This window comes from Lepeophtheirus salmonis, chromosome 2 (genome assembly GCF_016086655.4).
Source record: "Lepeophtheirus salmonis chromosome 2, UVic_Lsal_1.4, whole genome shotgun sequence".
NCBI classification, from domain to species: domain Eukaryota; kingdom Metazoa; phylum Arthropoda; class Copepoda; order Siphonostomatoida; family Caligidae; genus Lepeophtheirus; species Lepeophtheirus salmonis.
Genome location: NC_052132.2, coordinates 22532715 through 22549909, shown reverse-complemented (window position 1 = coordinate 22549909; position 17195 = coordinate 22532715). Strand labels below are relative to the sequence as shown.

General features: G+C 32.5%; 1 protein-coding gene and 2 long non-coding RNA genes across 3 annotated transcripts in view; all 3 read right to left on the bottom strand.

Moving 5' to 3' along the window:
- LOC121132625 (neuronal growth regulator 1) overlaps positions 1-10857 on the bottom strand; it is a 374771-nt gene extending 363914 nt beyond the window's left edge. Inside the window, exon 1 of the mRNA XM_040728061.2 lies at positions 10506-10857. The gene's annotated coding sequence lies outside the window, so the exon portion shown is untranslated. The remainder of the gene's footprint in view (positions 1-10505) is intronic.
- A 2206-nt stretch (positions 10858-13063) lies between these two features.
- Positions 13064-16238, bottom strand: LOC121132626 (uncharacterized). Its single transcript, XR_011778990.1, has 8 exons — positions 16062-16238; positions 15629-16001; positions 15266-15569; positions 15121-15201; positions 14888-15055; positions 14369-14772; positions 13897-14305; positions 13064-13560 (listed from the first exon to the last, which is right to left on the bottom strand). It is a non-coding gene; the product is annotated as an uncharacterized lncRNA (long non-coding RNA).
- A 124-nt stretch (positions 16239-16362) lies between these two features.
- LOC139904787 (uncharacterized) overlaps positions 16363-17195 on the bottom strand; it is a 93874-nt gene continuing 93041 nt past the window's right edge. The window contains exon 3 of the long non-coding RNA XR_011778991.1: positions 16363-16434. This is a non-coding gene — a long non-coding RNA (uncharacterized lncRNA). The remainder of the gene's footprint in view (positions 16435-17195) is intronic.

Below are 17195 nucleotides of genomic sequence, written 5' to 3'. Positions count from 1 at the left end.
CTTTTATTATTTCATTCCTTACGAGAGAATATCCAAGTATTGAGTAAACTAAGTCGCAGTTTACTCATAAAAAAAGGAGAGTAATTAAGATTGTTGTGGAGTTATTGTTTATATTAATAAGCAAATTTTGTATGTTTGTCGATGTATGTAATGCCTGGTACTATCGCAAGTTGATATTTTATTATTACTGTCTATTAATTAAATAGCAAGTAAACTTGCAATTTACTTGAACTTAACGCACCCTCTGATTATTATACAAATTTAAGGGTGAAATGTCTGCGATTGATATATACAGGAGATGGAATTGGTAGGGATGACATTGCGAGGAATAAGATGACCGTGATGAAAAGTCAGAGAATGAAATTACTTATGATACTAAATGGAGAGTGTCCTGCTCTAACCATTTAGCCACTAACTAGTACAAATACGTAATATGTAATAAACATTTGTTTCCTAATAAATTTCGCCTACAAAATTGGTGTATTCATAGTAATGTACACGTCGTGATTATGTCTAATTAGCATTTTCACGAAAAAAAAAAAGATATTGTGGTTATTCATAATTTATATTCCTTAAAATTATCAATCGATTTAGAAATACATTTTATTAAAAAAAATTAATTCTTTTGATTGCACTAACAAAATATAAATCATAATTAATTCATTGAATTAACGTTAGAATAGGAGTACTTATTGAACAAATACTAGACACGTCCATACTACTACTATATTTTGCAACCTTTTTACCAAAAAGACACAGAAAAATAGGCCCAAAAGCAGATGGGGTTAGCCAATTCTTCCCGACTATTGAATTATTATACAATAATAGTTCAAAGTTTGACAAGATATCGTTCTGATTCCAATTATCAACTTGCACTAATTTGATGAGGGGAGGTGGAGAAGAAAAGTCGAAAGCCAACAACAAATTTTTTATTAGTGAAGTCGCTGTGTATAGTAATTTGGGTCATAATGTAAATTATAGAAACTTTAACCCCTAAATTAAACCAACTTTTAAAAACTACCTATAATGAATGAAATTATTAATGAATAAATATGTATAACAAATTATCTTCTAATTATAATTAATACAAAGTGGAATATCTAGATACGAGCTTCTTAATATACAATCCGTAATTAAGTTATATGTTTTTTGTTTGTTTGCATAAATATTTGAATAGCGAGTCTAGAATCAGCTGCAAATACGTGTGTGTTACAATATCTAATCCTACATTCGCTAATAAACACAGTTTGAAGCTCTTTACAATTAAAGAAGGATATAGTCACAAATTCACGGGAGCCTGAGTGACATGATACGCCTTAGTACCATTCAATATATTTGTAATACAACAAGACAAAATGTGATCTTCCGAAGCCAACAAGGACCCAAAGGAATATTGAAAGCTCTGAATAAGGATTTATCGAAGCTGTAAACGATCAAAGTCCAAAAAAAGCATCAGAAATTGGAATGAACCAACTCTCAATGCTTAGGTTGGTCTGGAAGACTTGGAACATAAAACTTTTTAAGCTACATTACGATAAAAAAATCACAGATTTTATACGAGAAAGGATAGGTCCGAGAAATTGCTGAGAATTTGTACTTTATTTTCGTTAGTGACGAGAAAAAAATGGGATATGTATCAAAAAATTAAACGCCATAATGGTTGAAGTTTGACTAAACATCCATTAGGACGAAAAAATGATTTCATGTCGAGTCATTAAACGATCTTTGAGTTGCAAACTCAAGTGATAAGTTTCCTTTTGTTTTTCTATGGAAAGTTCATCGTATGAAGCTGGAAAACTGGATTTTGAAAAATTTGCAACCTCTTGCCTTTCGTAGGTCCAAACAATATTCCTCAGATAGCAAGAAAATCATTTTCCAGCGAGTTGAAGTTCCAATTCATACTGGTGGAAAATCACTGCCGAAATAAATAAATACATTTTGGGGAAATATTGATATTGTCTCCTTCGAGTCCAGCTCTCAACTTCTCAAAATTTGTAAAGGTTTATTTAGATTCAAGTGTAATTCTCCATAATATCATAAAATAAATGTTGGTGGAACTTCTGGAAAAAAACATCCATAAAGTATGCAATACTTTCCACTCCCATCCATCGGATATAATGCCTAACAACAGCAGTTATTTTGAATTAGTTAAAATATAAAAAATAAACTCAGAAATATAGTCTAGATCTTTTATTTCTACTGTTTCCGAAATATAATTTTGTTGGATTAATTATTGCTTAAAATAATACTTTTAAAACTTATGAATAATCCTGCATATCTTATTGATTATAAAACTTATAAAATAAAAAGAAACTCCATAATATTTATTTTAAATATTATTCAAAATCCCTCTATTCAAACACCCAGCAACTGTTTGAAATATAGTATGTGAAATAAGTACGACAAAAGTGACCTCAAGTTCTCGAAGTTAATATGTTGTGTGCAATAAAAGCTACTATAGTCACTATACTATTGATTTAATGTACGAACTTAGTCACAGAACAGATTACACTCGTATATCAAGATATCTTCATAATTTTCAGTTATATAAAATTCCATGTCATTATGATTTAAAATTATGTCAATGTATTAATAACTGTGAAAACTGGAATATTAAATAACTCAATGATCATGTTCTCTTTTGACTTTTTATATCTCAATATAATTATTTCATGGTTATATAGCTTTAATAAAATTTTCATTTGCTTTAAATTATATTATGGTACCAAGAAAAAATTTCAATTACATATTTCTAAAAATAAATAATAAATATTTTAATTTATAAAACTTCTACATATATTAATACTTAATGTTACCTCCAGGGTCCACCAAATATCTAAAAACAACTATACTTTTTGAGTATTACTACTTTATTTAAACTTTGCGTAATTTTGACAGACGCAATAATTTTTGATGATTGCATCACATCAGTATAAAAGGGCTCAGGATATTAGTTGAAATTCAATATCCAAAATGGTGGGAGGGCCAAGGCGATAAAAAAAATTCTAAAAAAATTTCCCTGGCATGGTAGAGGGCGGATCAAGCCAGAAAGACGTTACTCAAAGGTTACAGATTCATCTTAGGACCATTGAGAATTGTTGAAAGAAAAGGAAGGATGGACAAATCCTTGCAAATCAGAAGGGTCGAGGAAGGAAGAAAAATATTAGCAAAGTTCCCAAACTGGTTATTTCATGATTTTTTTTAAAACCACTCTCAATTTTTGGACATACAGTATTAATCTTATCGAAATGAAATAATAGTATCCATTAATAGCTTGTAACTAAAGTGGATACCTATTATGAACATAAAATTATTATTCATTAAATATTACTCAGATTTCATCAATATGCAACAATTATATTACTTTATTAAGTTTTTAGATACACAAATTAAAATTATATAATTGGAAGTCAATCATATTCTTTCGTTTGGAAAAATTATTTCTACTAGAATGCACCCAAATCTTCCCCATTTTCGATGTTCTCCATTTTTAAGTACAAAATTTAGGATCTGAAAGTAACCCTTATTTACTTATTGGTTTTTCTTACTCGGAACGAATAATCTGTTCAGAGGTTGCGTCGGTGACATCAAGTTCATACATTACATTCTATTTTCAGTCCAAAAAGTACATACCAGGCCAACCGTTATTTTTAACCCATTTTAACACTCAAAGTATTCTGTCAGCAGAAGCCACGGAATACGCCGCAGAGACTTTCCTCCTGCCTTTTTTAGAGTCCTGGACACCACAGATAGGGAATTCTTCATCTTCCTAGCCATTTCATCAATTAAGAAAATGGGCTATTTCTTGAAGGCCGACTTTAGGTGGTTGACAGACACGGAGGGTTTCCTTTCTGCTCCTGAAGAGTGTCAGAGATCCTCCTTAACCTTTCATCGCATGGATTTATTGTGTCTTCCTCGAGACCCTTGTCTACTCCCAGATGGTCTTCTTGGACAATTCCGTGTTGAGGAGCGCTGCAATCTTAATCATCTTCTCGTAGTGTGTGCTCATGGTGGCGACTAGGAAAATGTGTTTCTTAGCAATCGACAACTAATTATTTTGTTCTACAACATTGATCATCGGAATATTGTAAAAAATGACTCTTAACTTCTCACTTTGCAACAACACTTAATACTTAGATTTTCCATCTTCCATAAATAAAAAATAGTCATCACAGCTTTGGAAAATTGAAAAAAAATCATTTTAAGGTCAAATCTAAAAAAAGTATTTAGTCATAAAAGTATAAACGTTTGACGAGAACGTCATGTTCTGAAGATTGAATGGTTCATAAATTAAAATATATATTACTTTTTTATATTATGAAAAAAATACCCCCCCTAAATCAAGGAATTTTGCTTTTTATTTGGAAATTTTGTTCAAAATTTTAATCAAAATATAATTTTTCCAATTTAAAAAAAAAAATAATCTTCCCTCCTGTGATGAATACCATGGCTTGATCACCAGTGACTGGAATGCCTTGTCGCCTTACATTTTTGACAATAGTCTCCAAAATGTACTTGGACCTTCTTAAGAATGTTGTGATTCCATTGCTGGAAGCCATATACTCTCCAGATACAAGGATCATAGGATTCAAGACTCAGCACCTTTTCATATTGCCAAAAATGTCATGCATTATCTCGACAGTCAGTTCCATGTCATTATCAAAGCTGATGAGTGGCCTTCCAACAGCACTAACCTTGACTTGTGTTATTTTTAGTCGTGGTCAGAGCTAAGAAATAAGGTAAACGAAAATCCCCATAGCTCTAATAAAGGTATGCTCAGTCTTTCTGTCCCGTTTACAGGAGGAGTGATCATGTTGAATGATAAAAAAAACCTTTAAAATTTCACATGTTATAAATTTTGTCGTAAAATATCATCTACTATTATTTAAACTTTCTTGAAAATATTATCAGATACTTCTGCCCACTGCTGTACAGTTTACAATTTTTTGTTTGTGAGAATTGATTTAATAAATAATACACTTGTTAATATTATCTACCTGCTATATAATTTTGAAGGGATAATCGTCAGATACCCTATAGCCGTCGCACATGGGCGTTTTTAAAAAAATGAGAGGCTCCTACAACTTTAATAAAGACTTATAAGATGCGTTATTTGAAGTTTGACTACTGAGCACCTTTCGACCCTCGTGAACACGTATCTACGTGTATAATTTTAAGACTGACTAATAGACATTTTATTTCTAAGAACTTTGCATATTATAATCTTAAAATAATATGCAAACTTCTTGGAATTAAATGGCGTGTACATACATGATAGATGTGGTAATCCACCTTAAGATTTGCGTGAACTTATAAGCACGAGACATTGGGAAGTCAAGAAGGGGCAAGCAAGTCTCTAGAATTTCCTGTGGAATTTGAACAAACTATAAACTCCGGGGGAAGCTCGCGTTAAACTATTTCATAATATGAATAAGCTCTCTTTCTGTGCAATTCAAGTTGAATAAATAGGTAATATGAAAGACTCACTTGCTTTTTATAGATATATGCTACAGTGCAAATTATTAATTTATCAATACTTCACATTCTAATGCAGGAAACGTGAAGGGTGCATAGTCTAAGTTTGCTTGTACGTCATACTTTCTCTTTCTATCTCAAAATTGAAGACATTGACAGCGGATAATTGAAATTCCATTATGGCAATCTCGTAATAATAAGAAAATAATTTCGAAAAGCGAATAATGTGTTATTGGCGGAAGAGGAGAGGGATCTCAACTGTTACTGTATCAGGACCATAACTACTATTCAAATTTTCAGCCGCCTGGTTTGTTTATGTTTTCCCTTGATGGAATAAAAACCATTCTTCTATTTTCTCTTTGCTATTGTCCATCTTTGACACGTACCCAAACAATACTGGCTCAAACAATCACAAAACTGTCAATAAAGTTTTTTAGTAAAAAAAATTATCTTTCTGACGCCAACCTGCATAAACCAATCTCACTTATACAAGGCAAGATATACATTACTTAAGCAATCTACTGGAAAAATAATTTATTTATTTTTCTACACCTACAATAGAGTTCTAGCCGTTGTTGACGCACAGATCACAAATCCCAAATTAATTCCTTCGTTTCAAATTTGGTATTCGATTTTTTAGCTTTTTTAGTACTTTTACTGTTTTATTGGTTTGAGCCAACTTTTGAGAAAGAAAAAAATCCGAAATCCTAATAAAAATTAGTTTATTTTCTGTAATGACGCTGCACGAGCCGGTGCCAATACTAATTTGGCATATTATAGTTTTAAATGCGTCAGTACTCTACTAACATCACAGTTTGTACATGTTCACCAAATAACAATTCTTACGCTTAAAACAATAAAATATATAAGAACGGTCGAACAATCTTGATAACAGCTCTCAACTTAGAACAATGTCCATTAAAAAGATATTCAATTTATCATAAGATTAATGTTCTTTTTAGTAAGAATCATTCACGTTAAAAGAGATAGTATTGCAAAATTCCAGGCATTGCATTTGATGTAGACATTAATATTCAGAGGTAGTAGCATTTACTTTATGGAAAAGTTTATTGGTATTAGTAAATTGCACTAAATAGAACAATGGGCCATGCGCGTTCTTTACTTAATAGCCTCAATCACACGCTCCACGAGATCCCGGAACGCTTTACAAACGTTGGCATCATAGTGCTTTTGATCGCCACTCTTTCTCAACCGACAGCTTTAGGGACTCAATACTGATGTGACATTGTTTACACGCCTTGCACTCAATTCACCACTAGATGCTGTAATGAAGAAGATTCCTCTGCAGTGGCCAGAATTCCTTCGGTCAGAACCCTGAGTCTTTTAGGCAAGTAGGTATTGGTAATTTTCATGGTAATGTTACTTTTTCCTTAATTAGTAAAGCTTTCAGTTCATCCAAATTAGGATGGGGCTTCTTACAGACCCCCGTCCTCCAAAATGAACCACATTCTAATATCCATCAGATTCAAATTCGGACTTGATGGAGGCTAAAATGTGTTGCTCCAAAAGTTAAGTAAAGGTGTTTCATTCAACTTTAGGATTATATTAGACATGTGAGAGTGAGTACCATTCTGTTGAAAGGTATAAATATCTTACCTAAAGTGGAAAATTGCACATGGCTGGGGACTTTTCACCGGATGGTACTCACGTAAAAAATGCTGTTAATTTTGTATCCCTAGGGCACAAGGATAAGGTTCACCTTACTGGAAAGGCTCATGGTCATGAGTCTAAGTCTGGTATTTGCATCCAACAAATCCTACAGGGTGAGTCAGGTGAATCAGAATACGATCAGTTTATGGGGTTGAATAGGGCCTCAATCGATAAAACTTAAGGATCATTAAAACAATATTAGAAGTCGTGTCAGACTTCAACAAACTAGAAAATTCCTTGAATATCTTTTTTCTTTGCTTTTGTATTTGAAAAATGACCAATAAATGTTTTCCGCAAACTTTGATTACAATTAATCAATAATGTATTCCACATTTTTGTTTACAATGAGATCTCTATTAAACCCTCTCACTCCAAAAGGTTCCTAACCCTGCTTTGGATATTTACATATGAATACTAGAAAACTACAAAAACCACATAATTTAGGGTAAACCTGGACTACTGTTATAAGGCATTTACTTTAATGATAATATGTTAACATTATGTTTTAAGATAATAAAAATCTTTGTAAAGGATCCCTTATAGTTCTAATAATGAACAGTTACATGAGCATATAACAAATAAAAACATATACTAATTTAAATTATAAGAAAATGGAGGATAGCATACATAAAAAAACTTGGAAAGATAATTTTCAAGAGAATAGAGCAAGACAGTATTTGCAGTGATATTTTTTCGTAGGTTTGTAAATCGTAAGCATTTTTGGTCTGTTAAAAAATTCGAAAATTAACGTGGATACCTAGACAATTTAAATAATGTTTGACAAAAGAGCAGCTTCGCTGTCATAACGTTCAATTACATTGACTGCAATGAGCTCTGAGATAAAGGAAATATACAACATTTCCACTACGAATTACCCCTATGTCGATCTTCAAGTCGACTTTGAGTCCAATAAGGACTTAGACTTATAACCTGTAATGAAAATAATATTACCAACCGATATTTTAAAAGAAATAAACTGAAGATTAATTTGATCCCTTGAAGAATACTTTGGGAGAAAGCAACATAGCTCCCATGACTTTTTATTTAAATTAGCTGGAAAAAGCTATGAGATGAAAGAAATAATCACCAACCCAACTCCGTATCGAACAATGATAAAGACAGGAATTACTCCAATGTTAATCTTCAATTCTACTTGGACATACACTAAGTATTCCACAATAAATCCTCAGAGTTACTATTCGTCTAGTTATTATTATTATCTCTTCAAGAATTAAAAAAAATGATGAAAGAGTTGGGAATTTGGTATTGCAGGACATCTTTTATTTTGCATTTTATTCCTCTAAACAAGAAAATAACCATCAAACGTCCAAAAGAAAAGATGAACACATTTTAATTTAAAAATTTATTAAATTCTTGGAAAAAAAAAAGTTTTGATGTGCCTTCAATGCTACTTCAATTATTAATATCCAGGATTGGAACAATAGGATGGAGCCTATTATCACGGCAGTCATTCTTCAAAGTCAAATGGTTAGTTTTGTCCCTTCACCCTATTGATTTTCCATAATACTATGGTACTCACAGAGTAGTGAACGTGCAGTAAAAGAAGTAACCAACGCTTCCACTCAAGTGTATGGAGAAAAGGGGCTATATCAGAGCAAAATTAGAATAATGTTTGATTTTCCCAATTAAATTAATAAATAAAAAAATTAGAAGCAATAAGTTAATCATAGTTTCTTTTTGAAATGTTATCGGAAAAAAAAGGAATTAAATATTTACAACAAATGAAAAATGTCAAACTTTTACGATATAAAAATATAAATATGCACAATTTAAAATAAATCAACCCTAGAAATGAAGGGATAATAATTAAAACGTTACATTATTAAGAGTTTAATAGACAGTTTTCGTTGTCCAAAATTATAAATAGGTATTATTGACATAAATGAACAATCAAAGTATATTTGTATATATAGTATAATATATTAATTACTTTTTTACAAAAAAAAAAAAACAAGATTAAGAGTAGTAAAATTGAAGAGGAACATCAAATTTAATGCGCATAATACGTGGTACCAAAAGATAATAATTATTTATTCGCAGCATATTTTGGAACTAAAATACTCATGCTATGAAGCAAGTTAGGGAAAAAATATTTAAAAATATTTTTGAAAGAATATGTTTCATATATGATACTTAATAAATAAAAATCATGTAACTTGATTAAAATCGATAATTTTAAAGACATAACATTTTTTCCCCCAACATTTTGAAGATTTTCAAATCAAAAAGTGTTCATGAAGGACAATTTCTCAGAAATTTGATGATTATTTTATTGTTCAGAAGAATAAAATTTAAAATATATAGCATCCTGCGATACCAAACTACCAACTTTTGTCATTGCCATACAGTCTAATACAGGGTTGATCCTATCTACTGGTAGACATTTTACTATTTTCAATTTTTCAAGGGCAAAGATTAAACTAAATGTATTGTGAGGACATTCATTTAACAAAATCCTCTAAAAATAGTGCTCAGCACAACTTTTATTTAATATGTGAGCCCTCAGCTCTAATAATAGCCTCAATACGAGGCCTAAATCCCTTTCAGACCTCGATTATGTAGTCAAACTTGAGCTTGGTCCTATGAGGAATGTCACATACACTCTCCTACAGACGCGCCTAGATAGAAAAGTCCAAGGGGTTTCATGTCTGGAGAGGAGGGCGGTCTCATCTTAGGGTCCCAAAAGTCTGGAAAGTAGTATCCCAGGAAGGCATGAGTCTTAGCGGTACCATGACACGGAGATCTATATGGAGTGAAAACAAAGTTGTACCCGAACTTTTCTCTGACACAAGGTATCAAGAAGTTAGATGTAAGTATCTGCGTTGAGCCGCTCCTTCCTCTACACAAAAGTGGGCCTGTGCTAGCAAAACACCCAAGACCATGGTTCCGGCTGGATTTTTGTTCTGAAGATTTGTTTCACTGAACCTGAGACACTGTCTGGATGTTCGGTTGCGATGTAGCAGCTATTATGCTTACTCAAAGTGGCATCAACGGTAAATACTTCTTCATCATAAAAGAGCGAAATTTTGCACAAATTGTGTTGGCCTTGACAAAATTTAGAATCTTCTTTACTCTTTCCAACCGCATCAGCTTGCTCTGTTCAGAGATAAGATTTCTTGTTGTCCCCCTCCATGATTTTGCACCTATGTCAATTCGGATGGGAAATAATAAAATGTGTACCACTAGATAAGATCAACCCTGTATATCTACATTTATATTAACTCTTATTAGTTGATTAAAGGAAGTCTCCTTGAGAGCCACTCTTCTCTAGACATTATATAACATAATATACATAGATATATATACACGTACAATAGATGTGATAACTGATAACCTACCTTTAGTCGTATATGTATAGATTTTCTCTTGGAAATAAATAAAAAATCACCATAAGGGTCACATATGAGCACTGTAGTATCGGTCTTTATTAGTTGACAAAAGGAAGTCTCCCTGAGAGCAACTCTTCTCCCGATATCATATAACATAATTTATACACGTCTACGTCTACACGCACAATTGATGTGATAACCTACTTTAGTTATATATATTTTCACTTGGAATTAAATAAATAAAAACACAATAAGGATCACATATGAGCACTGTAGTGTCGGACTTAAATTATTAGGTACAGTTAAGTCCAGACTTAAGCTATCCCACCGCTTTGGAACCTGTCCTAAGACTAACAGTACTAGAGCTGATAAAATAGAAAAGAAATAAAGTTTAGTACGTAATCAAACCTTATCAGTGTTGCCAGGTGGGTTTTAGCAAAAACAGCTAGATGTACTTATAAAATCGGCTAAAAAGCAGCTACTTTCAATAAAGAACAGCTGAAAATCGGCTAAATATATGAAGTATTGTATTTTCTGCTTCAAGATCCATTTTATTCCTTAAATTGGTTTTTATTAAAGTCATTCGGCTGAATACCCTTTCAATTTTAGCATTGGAATGAGGCAAACTCAATATTGTTTAGGCAAAAGATTTAGAGTAGACGCATCCTTGTATATGCCTGCCTCTGTCCAAAATTTTACTACATATTTTTTGTTTCTAGCAATTTAACTAGGGTTATATTAGAAAGGGAACACTGAAATGAGGGTTCCCTGTATTAGACTGTTGAATTCATATTTTTGTTACGTCCTCTGAATGTATGTCCAAAGATTTTAATAAGGGTACGGTGGACTATTTCACGGCACACAATTTGTTTCCAACACGAAACATTAATATTGTTTTTTATACTCTCACAATGTCGGGAAGCCTATTTCTAAGTACTTAAATAAGCTTCATCAAAAATTGAGAACATCGATCTCTGAGATTATTATCTCGATCCTTCTACAAGTGATGGGTCATATTAGAAAGAAAGTTTTTAGCTTCATACCCTAAGTACAATCTAGAAATAAGTTGTTGTTCCACATTACGGGTTAAAGGATCAACTCGATGCTTGATTGGTAGGAAAAATCACTTTATTTACAAAATTTTCAACCAAAAGAGTCAAGTCTTCAAGCAATTTGGATGGATCCTTGAACTCAAAAATATTGTTGGATCTTTAGACATCATTCAGTACAGATTTCAAAAATAACAAGTAACGGTGATTATATTCATCACTGTATAGAAGTGGAGCATTTCCGATGTGTAACACCTTTCGGTTGATTTGGTATAATTAAAATGAATTTTTAGCTCCTTCCAATGGCCGCAAACTCTTTGTACAGTAGAAGCTATTAATAACCATCCTGTATGACTAGCTTACAGATTTTTCAGATGTTCATGTCCATCATTTATTAGTTTAAATAAATTAACATAAGCCTGCTGTCTTGAGGAAGATTTAGCAAATCAGTTATAGGTTTTGCTAACCAGGAATTTTAGACACAAGTCAAAACTCAGCTAAATCTAACTAGAAATCAGGTACCCTGGCAACCTGGACCTTATATATTTTAGGAGTGATAAGCTCATTAAATGGACCACACCGAGACTGAATTAGAAGGGACTGCTGTCTTCAGTTCTAAATAAGATCGGACATAACATAGGAGGTCTCTTAAAACTATTTTTTGGCAAGACATTAAGAAGGAAAAATATATAGTCATTTACAGGTCACTGTTGACAACTTGTAGACGGTTTTTGTCATCTCTAATCTACAGCTGCGGATCAAATGTTATAGGTTTTATCCTTTAATGAACCCTAATTTTCCATATATATTATAATAATTGTGTTTGTTATAATATAAGATCCAAGATGTCTGATACCTGTTCCATTTACTATCTCCATATATTATATATGTATTAATTCAAAAGACTCTGAATATGACACCTTCAGTCTTTTTCTCTTTTTTATACTTTTTCAATTTGTACTTGAGCTAATAAAAGGGAGATTGTCTTACTGTAAAAAATGTAAAATATTTTTTTATTATCAATTAGGTTGTATATATTTATGTATACTAGTACGTTGCCAAAAATGGTGCAAAATACCTTAAATTTGGCCAATATGGTTCCTTCCATTGTCCCCATCAGAAAATCTTGGTAGAGTCAAAAAATAAAAATACACAAAATTGGGACATTCTACAATAGTACTTTTATTATATATTAAAAATGGTTGTTAATGCGAAGAAAAAGACATTCAACTCATCCTTATATGGTAGAAATGGTAATAAAGTAATAAACATTATGTAAATAAAAATAAAATGTGGTTTTAGTGAGGCTTCCCTTATTAACTTTAGACCATATTAAATATTATATTATATTGATTTTTTTTTCAAATAAGAGATAAAAAAAATATAAAGCTTCTTATATAATAAACATGCCTTCTTCTTTTTTAAATAGTAATTCCTGGCTTTAAAATATTATCTCAACTTTTCTCCAATTAAAATATTGAAATTTGTAAATTACGAATATAACATCAACTTAGATTAGTTACACAAGTCGTTAACTTTATTATATCTCACTAACTTTTCTCAGAAAAGAAGCAAAACAATTCCTCAAATAAGTTGATGTGTTGCCAATTTTTCTCAATTATTGAATTATTATCCATTAATTAATGCCAATTTTCACAGCTTAACAAAAGTCCATTCTAATTCCTTCAAGTCACGCTTGCAACATTGTTTAAGGGAAAAGAATCCAGAAATAAGAAAAATGGAAAAGACCTTGAGATTGTGGTTTCCAAGTACCTTCAGGACGACTTGGCTCCTAAGACTCGACCTCAAAACCCTCAAATGACCTTCTGGTCCTCAAATCCAGAAAGGCAAAAACAAGGTCGACTTGATTATATTTTTGCTTCAACCAACCATATTTAAAATGATAAATGAGTTCCAAGTGTTCCTTATATTTTTCAGATCACTCCCCTATTATAGCAAGGTTCTCGAGGGTTTATCAACAAACCAAAACGCTCTGGAAACTTAACGTCACACATCTGGAATCAGAAGAAACAAAAACTAAAATACGCAGGATTATTAAATATCATGACGAGAGAATAGGAATGGGCTTGTACTCCTGTAAAGCTTAAGAAAAAATAGAAAATGGTTCCAGTCATCGCTTTAAAAATATCGGACAGAGAGAAGCACAGTTAAGAAACAAAATAAAGACCAATATAGAGTCTAGAAGGGAACACAGCAGAGACGAGTGGAGAGCTACATAGAGTAGTTGAGTATAAAAATGGTGGAGTTTAATCAGAGCCAAGACAATATAAATGGGAAAGGGAATAATAAAAACCTGGAAGTATATTCACAATGTAACAAATTACACTCACTGAGATTATCAGATTGATCAGTAACCAATGGCCCTAGACTGGTTTCTAGAACGGCTTCTGACTTCTATGAAAACATGTACCGGTGTGGGGACTGTACAAGTCAAGCTATGTGTAAATTTTGTTATAGCTGACGTCTCAAGAACTCTTCAAGGTGGTGGAGCTCTATTCGTGGGGAGACCAGACTTGGACGAAAAGAAGATAAGTTTGAATTCTCTGGAATAGAGTAACTTATACATCGATCTGAAAATATAGAATATATAAGGACATAATATAAAAGAAAAAAAAATCACCTGGAATATCGGGTCTCCCTTTCGAGTTCTATAAAACATTTGCATCAGCGCTTGCCCAATCCTTGATGGTGCTTACAGAAAAATCTTTTACTAGGAAGCGATCCCTTAGTTTATTAGTTCTATAAAAAGTAACACTTGAAATTAAAAACTTCAGGCCAATCACACTTCTGAATACATCTTACAAAATTTGACGGGAATATTAAACAAGAGGCTAGTGAGGATCCTCCTGCATATTATTCCATACGAACAGAAGGGTTTTATGAGAAATAGATTTACTGAAGACATTCCACGTACTTTCCAAGATATGATCAATGAGATAAAGCTGGCAGGCAAAAGTTTTACGTTTTACTTGATAGATTTCGATAAAGCTTTTGACACGGTCTCCCACCGGTTCATTCTACGGCAATTGCTCGAATTATCTTTTCCAGAAAAGTTTATAAGAATCATAGCCACTATTCTCATGAGTATTCCTAGTATAGTACGAAGAGGAGGACATTTGTCCAGTTTCCATAGCACAAGGGGCTGCCGACAAGGAGATACATAGTTTATCCCCATCTCTGTTTCTAATTGCTGTTATATATTTTCACTGAGAAATAGTGAAGAATAGAAAAATTAATTACTTTCAATATTGTGATAAAGTTTACAAATCACTCTAGCATACAGATGACCTCACACCCGTCTATCAAAGAAGTATTTCTTACACTGGAGAGGTTAATTAAGAACTCGGGACTCATAAGTTAATTTCAAAAAAACAGTGGTCCTCACGTCCGAAGAGTTAACTTTTATGGCAAAATTTCCACATCTCAAGTTCTCCAATTCGTCTTTGCTCCTGAATGGCAACATTGAAACATCCCAACATGAAGAAGGTGCTATAAAAATCGTCATTAATTCATTAATTGTGTCAAAAGTAGAACACTTATATTCGTCACTTCACCTGAATCTTTAAGATCTGGAACTCCATAATGATCCCGAAAGTAATTCATCTTATGAGGTACACTTCTTTCAGGGAGGATATCTGCAAAAAAAAATATAAAAAATGAACAAGATTCGAGAGGACTTCTTATGGAATAAAAAGAGACCGTATATATTGCAAAGCCAGTTAGAGGCTCCCATAAGAGACTGGGGATTAGGTTGCCTAAATCCCAAAGCAAGCTGAAAATCATTGAATTTATCTTGGTTCAATAGGTTGATTCTTGCCACTTAGAATTTAAAAATATTTCTTCGAGCAGGTGAGCTACCATCTAAAATGACGACTCAACATAGGTCCACGGGAGCTTATGCAAGGTTACCAAATCAGTTAACAATTTCTGGCAGAGAATGAGAACCTACTCTTGGAACTCGATTCTCCCCATAGTTCTCCCATTACTTGGTCCACACGAGCCCCTAAATGACAACAATAGATTATTAAATCAAGACGAACTACTCAAGTCTGACGGACTTACCTCTTTTGGACAACTTAGATAACACCGAAAGCCAACACACACCTCATACAATTTCCTGGTGAGAGGTCACGTCTTGAAACTTTGGAAGAGCTTCAAAGATAAGCAAAGCTGTAGGGAACCAAACATACCTCGTCTCTTGACCATAGGAAATATTCCTTGTAGATCGGTTAGAATGGTAATAGCAGGCAGTTTAAGGCATAACAACCCCAGAGATTTGTTGAAGAAACGACTACTTCATAGTAACGATACTTTTGACGACTCCGTTCTCAATAACGTTCAACAAATTTTGAATGAAACCTTTACCATCTCACATCAAGAACTATTTCGATATCGATTAGCGACGGGCTGTCTCTTTACGAATTCCGAACACTCCCTGGAAGAAGAAAGAAAATGTAGTTGCTGTAAAGAGAAAGAAGAAACGTCCTCTCCTCACCTCTTCGTTTGTTGCCGGAAGTTATCAGAGATACGGTGCATGTTCGAGGAAAGGGTAAAGGAAGGCTACGGATTAACAGTGAGGGAGTGGTTTTTTATTAAGTCTCCAGAAGCTGACGAAGACATGAAGATCGAGACAATTATTAGTTATTACGTGTTTTCTTTTTAATGTTTACACAAATAAATGCTGCGGGGTCCAGTTAAACAGATCAGTAATACCGGAATGGATTGAGGAGTACTTGCGTGCACTAGCTTAGCACACCAACGTTAACCTCTCACTGGTCACAAATGTTTATACTTCTTTTTTATTACTTGTTGTGTGTTCCTTTTTTTTTCTTTTTGATAATTGATACAGGGAGTACTTTCTGATTGATCTGGGTTTTTTTTGGTGGCGGAGAAAGAAAAAAAAGAATGATAATAATTAAAACATTTATATAACTTAAATTATCTCAATTTTTATACACGTTTAGAAGCTTCCCATTGAAAATATGAATAAATTTGTAAAAAAAACCTTTCATTATAATTTAATTTCTATGTACTTATTTGTATTTCATATTTTATATGGACTTATATACTTATTTATAGATACTAATTATGTTTGCCTGTTTTGGTAGGGAATAAATCAAAGGAAAAAGAAAAAAAAAAATAAGGAAAAAGAAGCAAAAAATATTCTGCTGACCACGAAATACAATATAATTTTTTTTGTATTGAGGTAACACTGTGAACAATACAATGAACTCAACTTTATTGGATATTTTTAAATAAAAATTATTCAAGAAAGAGTTTCTAATTAAATTACCAATGCATATTTTTTGTTGAGTTTCCTTCAATTTATCCTTTTGCTTTACATTCAGACCTGGTTTCTCAAATCTCAACTCTTGAAACAAAATACAATTAAAGCTATATTTATGAAATAAATTAGATTTACCTCCAACAAAGTATTTTATTCATATTAAATATTGTCAGTTATATGTAGTAATCAGCAGAAATAGACATTTTGAATATCGTGGATCTCGAGATTACATAACTTTTATAATAATTTACATTGTTTTTGCTGTCAGCTGTCGCTTTTCTTACTTCTTTTTCCAGAATCAGTGTTACTAGTTGGGTTTAAGCAAAATCAGCTAGATGTACT